Source organism: Juglans regia, chromosome 11, assembly GCF_001411555.2.
Source record: "Juglans regia cultivar Chandler chromosome 11, Walnut 2.0, whole genome shotgun sequence".
Taxonomy (NCBI): Eukaryota; Viridiplantae; Streptophyta; class Magnoliopsida; order Fagales; family Juglandaceae; genus Juglans; species Juglans regia.
In genome coordinates, this window is record NC_049911.1 from 6,414,887 (window position 1) to 6,424,762 (window position 9,876).

General features: G+C 36.7%; 1 pseudogene; it reads left to right on the forward strand.

The window, feature by feature from the left end:
* Positions 1–719: 719 nt before the first annotated feature.
* LOC108991172 lies at positions 720–8,546 on the forward strand (annotated as a pseudogene).
* The last annotated feature ends 1,330 nt before the right edge of the window (positions 8,547–9,876 follow it).

Below are 9,876 nucleotides of genomic sequence, written 5' to 3' on the forward strand. Positions count from 1 at the left end.
ATAAAAATACGTCTTTTATATTTTCAAAACGACATACTTCGGCAGAACTAATTAATGATATTAGATTCAGGACGTGCATGTAGTTCGCACGTAGATGGTAGATGAAAATGATTTAATTAAGGAGTGACAATGACCACTAAATATAACACGTCTCTTATTACACATATTTGAAGGACGTACACGTCTCTTAGTCTTAGCAAATTAATACATGATCGATTGGATTTGAAGAATTTTCTCGAACCCCATTTTGGCCAAAACGTTTTTATTTTTATTTTTTGGAGGTCGGGAAGCCGATCTTCAAGGCATGATCCATTGGATATATCTTTATAGAGTAAATTTCAATTCCGTGCACAACACTTTCAAAAATTTTCTTACATAAAATTAATTAAATCGCTAACTTTTCATCGTGTGTGTGTTTTGGCCAAAACTTATTCCAATTATATCTCCTTTTCAATGTGAACAAAGATGGGCGTGAAACTAGAATATTAAATGGTTGATATATAAGCCTTGTTGGCAATGTAAGTGACACGTGATAATCCTGACATGTAGTCCACGTGTTTCACGAGCCATATGATCAGTAAAACAAAGATTATACTATTTCTTGAGACAGTGGCTGTCGTATCACCACTATAAATAGGCGTACCTCTACGCCAACACAATAAGCACAAACTCACTCAGCTACCAAATCACAAAAAGAGAGAGTAGGAGAGATCGAAATCATGAATGCAGGAATGGGAGAAACAAGTTATGCAATGAACTCCAAAGTTCAGGTGATTTGTATGAGCGTGTGTGTGCACTCGCGTATGCATATGCATTTGTATACTAATAATTCAAAATATGTTTTTCATTTCATTGTCAAAATAATTGATTGATGAGAATTAGTTATCTACCGGCCAACTTATGGGCATTAAGCTTGTTGATTAACTCATTGAAATTCTTTTATCGGATTTTCGACAGCTAAAGGTGATATCTATGACGATGCCCATCATGGAGGAAGCTATAAGCAATCTCTACTACAACACTTCACCAAGAAGCCTAGTCATTGCAGACTTGGGTTGTTCTTCTGGACCTAATACTTTGTTCGCAATTTCTAAACTTATCAAGGTAGTGGAAAAGCTTCGCCGACAACAAGGCTAGCCGTCAGCTGAATATCAAGTGTTCTTGAATGACCTTCTGGAAAATGACTTTAATGTCATATTCAACTTATTGCCAAGCTTCCATAAAAAGTTCAGTTCTCAACTAGGGGTGGATGCTGGTCCGTGTTTCATCTTGGCAGTTCCAGGTTCCTTTTATGGCAGGCTTTTTCTCAAAAAGAGTCTTCATTTTACCTTTTCTTCATATAGCCTCCATTGGTTATATAGAATGTAAATATGAATGTGATCTTTGCATTATATATGTTGATCACTATGAACTAAAATATTTTCAAAAAGAAATGAATAAACAAGAGTATTGATTTTAAGGAAAATAAACAAACATGTCATTGAAAATTAGTTCCTCAGCCGACTAGGGATATAAGAGGACAAAGTGGAGTACTTTCAAACTCTTGACCTAATGGGATTGTATGCAGTTAGGACTGTAAATGAACCAGTCTGTTCGATAGCCCACTGGGTTAAACTCGAATCGAACTCGACTCGTGAAGAAAAAAAAAACTTGTTTGTGAAAGTAGATACTCACTCGATTTGTGAATGACACATACTCGACAAAACTCGACACTCGACTAAGGCTCGTTAAGGCTAGCTCGTTTATGCTCGAGTTGACTCGTTAGCTCGACTCGATGAAAACTCATTCATATATTGATAAATATATATATACACCTATATATATACATACATATATATATGTATTAACTAATAATATAAGTATACCACTTTTATAATTAAATATATAATATATAATCTAATTACTTATGTATATATAGTGAATATACTTTATAGGTATATTTTATAATTTGTATAATAATTAGTTGATAAAATTTAATAATCATATACAAGTATGTGTGAACCATATATAAAATAGATATATGCTATCATATTAAGTGCATATATTAATAATATATGTAGGTATATAATATATATATTGTTATTTTGGATAAATATCAACTAGTTCGATATTAATTATTTATAAACTTTTTAAAATTTTATAATTTAATAGAGGTTCTATTTATTAGTTGTATAAATTCAATATTAGATCTTTTATTTTTTATTTAATTTATTAATTATTAATTATTAAATCTTATCCAAAAAATAAACAATTCAAGCTCGAGCTTGAGCTCGAGCTCAAGTTAAGAGTTTAGCTTATCGAGTCGAACTCGAACAAATAATAAAAAAAAAATCTTGAGCTTAGCCTCGAGTATTTTGAGTCGAGTCGAGCCGAGCTCGGCAAGCCAAACACCGGCTTGGCTCAGATCGATTACAACCTTACATCCAGTGTAAGTAGAGTTTCAAACCTTGGAGATGGTGCCGAATTAAGGATTTTTGTGTAAGTAGAGTCTCGAAGTACTCTCGACCTACCCCAGTTAAGATCTACATCAAGCCTCGGCTTGCCCTTTGAGCTCCTCCCATAATTTCTTTATTCTAGATAATAAGTTTCTAGTAATTTGAATATGTGGATTGGCGTACGTTTTAATACTATTGTGTCTAATAAGTATATTAAAACTACGAAATACATAATGAATACTATTGTTTCAATTAAGTGTATTAAAACTACGAAATACATAATGAATACTATTGTTTCTGTTCATAATTAGGTTCCTGAACACTTGGAGAATAACAAAAGGTGTAACGCCCCAAACCCGGGTGACTTGGAGAATTACTACCTGCACTCACCTATTCATAAAATAAAAAATATAAACTAAGTGTTAAAAGAAGAAATGACACAACCTCCATCTAAATAATTAAAATCCACAATCCCAAACCATATTATAGCAAAAAAATAGCTTACTAAGCCAACCATGTAGTAAGCTGGACAGCCCTAATTTCAATCCAAAATACCATATACTAATCTTAATATTTACTAAAACACCCTTCAAAGTCAACGTCCAGCACCAAATAATCAAAATATAAACCCCACTTCAAAGGCCCCTAACTCCAAGCAATCCTCACAACTCAACCAAAACTACAACAACAAAGTAATTCCAAATAATTTAACCTCCACTTCAAACAGTCGTATAGAAACCCGAACAGTACAAAAACAGCCCCTAAACAATTCCAAATGTCACTCGGTTTACTGCTCGACCAACCCACAATAATCCACAATTCTAAGACCATTCCAATACAAAGTGTTGGCCTACTCACAAAAATGACCGAGAACTCATGAACAACACTTTCAAGTATATCATTGAAGTGAAAATAAACTGCCTTGAAGTGAAAGTGTGTGTGCGTGCGCATGAGACCAAGAACGAAAAATGGCTTACCAACAAAAAAAACTAAAATTCTCCCGTAATGGCTTCACTGGTTACACGAAAAGCCAAAACCGAAAGCCCAAGAACCAGAAACCACAAGCAACAACTAAAACTGCAAGTGCTGAAACAGAGAGGGTCGACAGAGAGGGTTAATTTCAGGGTCTAACATGAAGAATAAAAGAGAGGAAGAAAGAGATACCTGTAGGCAGAAAAATCACCAAGTGGAAGAGGAAGAGCTGCGTATGAAGAGGAGAAGAGGAAAAAAAAACCAACAACTGAAAACAGAGGTACACGCTAGGGAGAAGCACAGTGATCTGTTGCCATGGAGGGAAAGATTGAAATGAGGAGATTATGTGATTCAGACGCACTAAAACAACCCAAAGAAAACAAAGAAGAGCGGTCGACGAAAGTGGGTTACCTGTGAAGAGTGAGACTGCGCGAGGGAAAACCTAGAAGGAGCAGGAAAAGAAAAGAAACCGTAAGAGGAGGAGAGGGAAAAGAAATCGGGGGGAAAAAGAGAAGAGATGAGGAAGGAATTACTAACCTCCAAAACGACGCCGTTTGCACACCACCAAGGAAAAGGGGCTGGGCCCTCACGCACGAACTGGCCTCACCAAAATAAAATTGGGCGTTACATCCTCCTCCCCTTACAAAAAATTCCGTCCTCGAAATTTGCTACAAGCTATAAAAACTCCCTTCGAACAAGTGAGGATACTTTACTCGCATCTTTTCCTTGAATTCCCAAGATGCTTCACTGGTAGCATGATTATTCCACAATACTTTAACCACAGAATAGTTCGAGTTCGTAACACTTGCTCTTTCCTGTCCAAAATCTGCATTGGTTCCTCAGTATAGGTCATATCCTCTTGAATTCGAAGGAGTTAATAATTTATAATATGAGTGGGGTCATGGATGTACTTTCTCAACATAGACACGTGAAATATGTTATGCACTCCCGAGAATGCTGGTGGTAGAGCCACCCTGTAAGCCACTGGTCCAATCCGATCAAGAATCTCAAACGGTCCAATGTATCTAGGACTCAACTTACCCTTCTTTCCGAATCTCATAACTCCTTTCATTGGTGAAATCTTCGAGAATACCTTATCTCCAATCTCAAACTCTAACTGACGGCGGCGTTTATCTGCATAACTCTTCTGTCGGCTTTGAGCTGCTTTCATTCTAGCCCGAATGGTATCTAACTTTTCTGTGGTCTGCTGAATAATCTTTGGCCCCAGAAGTTTTCTTTCACCTACTTCATCCCAAAACAAAGGAGATCTACACCTTCTGCCATACAAAACCTCGTAGGGTGCCATCCCAATGCTAGCCTGGAAACTATTATTATAAGCAAACTCGACCAATGGTAAATGTTGTATCCAAGATCCCTTGAAATCCATCATGCACGCTCTCAACATGTCTTCTAAAATCTGAATAGTTCTTTCTGACTATCCATCTGTCTGAGGGTGAAAAGCAGTACTGAAACTTAATTTAGTACCCATTGCCTCCTGTAAGCTTTGCCAAAACTTAGATGTAAAACGAGGATCTCTATCCGACACAATGGTTACCGGTACTCCATGCAACCTCACTATCTCCCGCACATACAGTTCAGCTAGTTTCTCCAATTTATAAGAAACTTTAATGGGCACAAAACGGGCGGTCTTCGTTAAGCGATCCACGATCACCCATATCGCATCTTGTCCGCTTAAGGTCCTTGGTAGACCTGTCACGAAGTCCATGGAGATATGCTCCCACTTCCACTCTGGAATCTGGAGTGGCTGTAACAACCCTGTAGGTCTCTGATGCTCCGCCTTCACTTGTTGGCAAGTTAGGCATTGCTCGACAAACTTAGCAATTTCTCTTTTCATGCCATTCCACCAAAAAGACTCTCTCAAATCCCGATACATCTTGGTACTCGCTGGGTGAACAGTGTACAAAGAACGGTGTGCCTCTTCAAGAATTACCCTTTTTAGTTCATCATCAGCAGGTATGCATACTCTACCTCTAAACCTCAAAACTCCATCCTCGAAAATATTAAAATCAGCTTTGTCCCCGCTCCCGACTTCTTCCATTAGCTTCATCAACCCTGAGTCCACTTCCTGAGCAGTTTTGATCTCTATCAAGGCAGGTTGAACTACTAAACTAGCCATGAAGGCATTTGTATCACTAGCAATGACTTCAATACCGGCTCTTTCTAAGTCCATCAACAATCTATGCTGAGTGGTAAGGGCTGCAACCGTCGATCCCATTGACTTCCTGCTTAGGGCGTTGGCTACAACATTAGCCTTGCCTGGGTGATAATTAATGGTGCAATCATAATCCTTGATCAACTCAAGCCATCTCCTCTGCCTCATATTTAATTCCTTCTGAGTAAAGAAATATTTCAAACTCTTGTGATTCGTAAAAATTTCGCACTTTTCCCCATACAAGTAGTGTCTCCATAGCTTGAGTGCAAAAATGACTGCCGCTAGTTCCAGATCATGTGTAGGATAATTCTGTTCATATACTTTTAGTTGGTGTGAGGCGTAAGCTATAACCTTCCCATGTTGCATCAGTACACAACCCAATCCAAGCCTAGATGCATCCCTATAGACAACAAATCCACTTCTAGCTGTGGGAACTGTTAACACCGGGGCTGTCACTAATCTCTGTTTCAACTCCTGGAAACTTTCTTCACACTTTGCTATCCATTCAAACTTATTATTTTTCCTGGTGAGTGTAGTGAGAGGAACTGCTATCTTAGAAAACCCATCAATGAATCGACGGTCATAACCCGCCAATCCCAAAAAAACTTCTAACCTCGTGAACATTCTTCGGTGCCAACCAATTAACCACTGATTCCACTTTTCCTGGGTCCACTGAAATGCCATCTTTCGAGACTACATGTCCCAGAAACGTGATTGAATCAAGCCAAAATTCACACTTCTTCAACTTAGCAAACAACTACTTATCTCTGAGTGTCCCAAGTACTAACTTCAAATGTTCTTCATGCTCAGTCTTGCTTTTGCAGTAAATCAGTATATCATCAATAAAAACCACCACAAATTTATCCAAAAACTCGTGGAATACCCTGTTCATCAAGTACATGAATACTGATGGGGCGTTAGTCAGGCCAAAAGGCATTACCAAAAACTTATAATGGCCATATTGGGTCCTGAACGCCGTCTTAGCCACATCTTTTGCCCTGATCTTCAATTGATCAGGTGTAACGCCCCAAACCCTGGTGACTTGGAGAATTACTACCTGCACTCACCTATTCATAAAATAAAATATATAAACTAAGTGTTAAAAGAAGAAATGACACAACCTCCATCTAAATAATTAAAACCCACAATCCCAAACCATATTATAGCAAAAAAATAGCTTACTAAGCCAACCATGTAGTAAGCTGGACAACCCTAATTTCAATCCAAAATACTATATACTAATCTTTATATTTACTAAAACACCCTCCAAAGTCAACGTCCAACACCAAATAATCAAAATATAAACCCCACTTCAAAGGCCCCTAACTCCAAGCAATCCTCACAACTCAATCAAAACTACAACAACAAAGTAATTCCAAATAATTTAACCTCCACTTCAAACAGTCGTATAGAAACCCGAACAGTACAAAAACAGCCCCTAAACAATTCCAAATGTCACTCGGTTTACTGCTCGACCAACCCACAATAATCCACAATTCTAAGACCATTCCAATACAAAGTGTTGGCTTACTCACAAAAATGACCGAGAACTCATGAACAACACTTTCAAGTATATCATTGAAGTGAAAATAAACTGCCTTGAAGTGAAAGTGTGTGTGCGTGCGCATGAGACCAAGAATGAAAAATGGCTTACCAACGAAAAAAAATAAAATTCTCCAATAATGGCTTCATTGGTTACACGAAAAGCCAAAACCGAAAGCCCAAGAACCAGAAACCACAAGCAACAACTAAAACTGCAAGTGCTGAAACAGAGAGGGTCGACTGAGAGGGTTAATTTCAGGGTCTAACATGAAGAATAAAAGAGAGGAAGAAAGAGATACCTGTAGGCAGAAAAATCACCAAGTGGAAGAGGAAGAGCCGCGTATGAAGAGGAGAAGAGAAAAAAAAAACCAACAACCGAAAACAGAGGTACACGCTAGGGAGAAGCACTGTGATCTGCTGCCATGGAGGGAAAAATCGAAATGAGGAGATTATTTGATTCAGAGGCACGAAAACAACCCAAAGAAAACAAAGAAGAGCGGTCGGCAAAAGTGGGTTACCTGTGAAGAGTGAGACTGCACGAGGGAAAACCCAGAAGGAGAAGGAAAAGAAAAGAAACCGTAAGAGGAAGAGGGGGAAAAGAAATCGGGGGGAAAAAGAGAAGAGCTGAGGAAGGAATTACTAACCTTCAAAACGACGCCGTTCGCACACCACCAAGGAAAAGGGGCTGGGCCCTAACGCACGAACCGGCCTCACCAAAATAAAACTGGGCCTTACAAAAGGAGCATTTATATCTCAAGCAAAAGCCCTCCAAATGTGGCAAAGGCTTACTATGCGCAGTTTCAAATGGATTTCTCAATGTTTTTGAAGTCTCGTGCAGAGGAGTTGGTGGTAGGAGGGCGAATGGTTTTAAAGTTTATGGGGAGAAAAAGTGGGGATCCATCCAGCAACAGCAAAGAGTGTTGTTACATTTGGGAGGTTTTAGTAATCGCACTCAGTGACATGGTCGATAAGGTATGCATACAAAATACTTGTATGAGACTTGTTTATTTGAAGTTTTTTACGTAGCATTAGTCGACGACGGATGAAACATATGTTGCTCATCTTTATATGATACATATAGGGACTTATTGGAGAAGAAAAACTAGACTCCTTCAACCTACCTCACTATGCGCCATCTGCGTCAGAAGCGAAATCTGTTGTTTTGATGGAGAGTTCTTTCTCTATTGATCGCTTGGAGGTTACTGAACTCAAATGGAGTATTTGGTGAGCGCAACTTGTCTGAGGCACTTGCCGATAGTGCAATGTGCGTAAGAGCTGTGGCCGAACCTTTTCTTGTCAGTCATTTTGGAGATGCAATCATAGAGGAGGTTTTCCGCAAGTACAAAGAAATTCTTGCTGGAAGCATTTCCAAAGAGAGCAGCAGCATCATGAATGTGACTATTTCTCTGACAAAAAAAGGATAATCGTTGTCTGGGTGTTTACATATATATATATATATATATATAGGGAAATGCTATATCTCTCGCTGGGAGCTCCCGCTTGGAGCTCCCGCTGGAGATTAGTGTATTTTTTATTTGTTTTTTTTTTTTAAATTGTTTTTTATATAGATTTTTTTAATAATTTTAAATATTTTTAAAAAATAAAAAAATTCAAAATATTATTAAAAAATACTTTCTTAATCACGAAGTAAAATAAAAAATCATAAACAAATATTTTTTTATTTTACTTCGTGATTAAGAAAGTATATTTTAATGATTTTTTTTTTACTTTCTAATTAAGGAAGTATTTTTAACGATGTTCTAAATTTATTTTATTTTTTTAAAACATTTTAAAATAATAAAAGATCTATATAAAAAATTACTTAAATAAAACACATGTAAAATAACACTACACCCCCAGCGGGGGCTGTAGCATCACCCATATATATATGGCCTTTCTGGACCAAATAAGTAATAATATGTACCTTGTATTTCTCAGCCTTTCTAATTATGCTCCAGATCATCAGGCCTAGCTATATCTTTTTATGTACTGTGGGATCGTGAATGAAATAATTTGTCTTCAGAATATTATTATCCCCTACTTAGGGATCCAGCCAGTTCCAAGGTAGATTAATCACTTCTTTAGGACCTAATTTAGCCCTGGATGACAGTAAAAAATACAAAAAAAGAAAAGAAACGAAAGTTACTACAAAATGGAATCAAATAAAGCAAGATGGTACATGATTTGTAGTAGTTAATTATTTTGATCAGCACTGCGGGTATGCATTAAGAAAAAATTACTTTTCAAAACAAATGAATTAATTTAATTCCTAATTGCTTTCTTCTCGACGGATATATGATCCATACTGAACCACATGACACGGGTTCAATAATGGTAGATATAAATTTTATTGAAAACTTGGTGCGGTTTAGATAATGAGTTGAGTTGAGATAAGATCATGAGATGGTTTTAAATGAGTTTGAATAAAATATTGTTATAATATTATTTTATAATATTATTATTTTTTTGAGATTTAAAAAAATTTAATTGTTTATTATATTTTCTGTAAGAATTTAAAAAAATTATAATGATAAGATGAGATGAATTGAGATAATTTTTCAATATCAAAACAAAGTTTTGAGAATCAATTCGATCGGAGCGAGTGTCTTGGATGAATACTATTTTTTTATATGTTGTAAATCGTTATATATATCAATAATCTGTTTTGTGTATGAATAAATTGACTTTCAAATAAGTTTTTTTTTTTTAAAAAACAATTAAATAAACTAAACGAGAGTTTTTTTATACTTATAC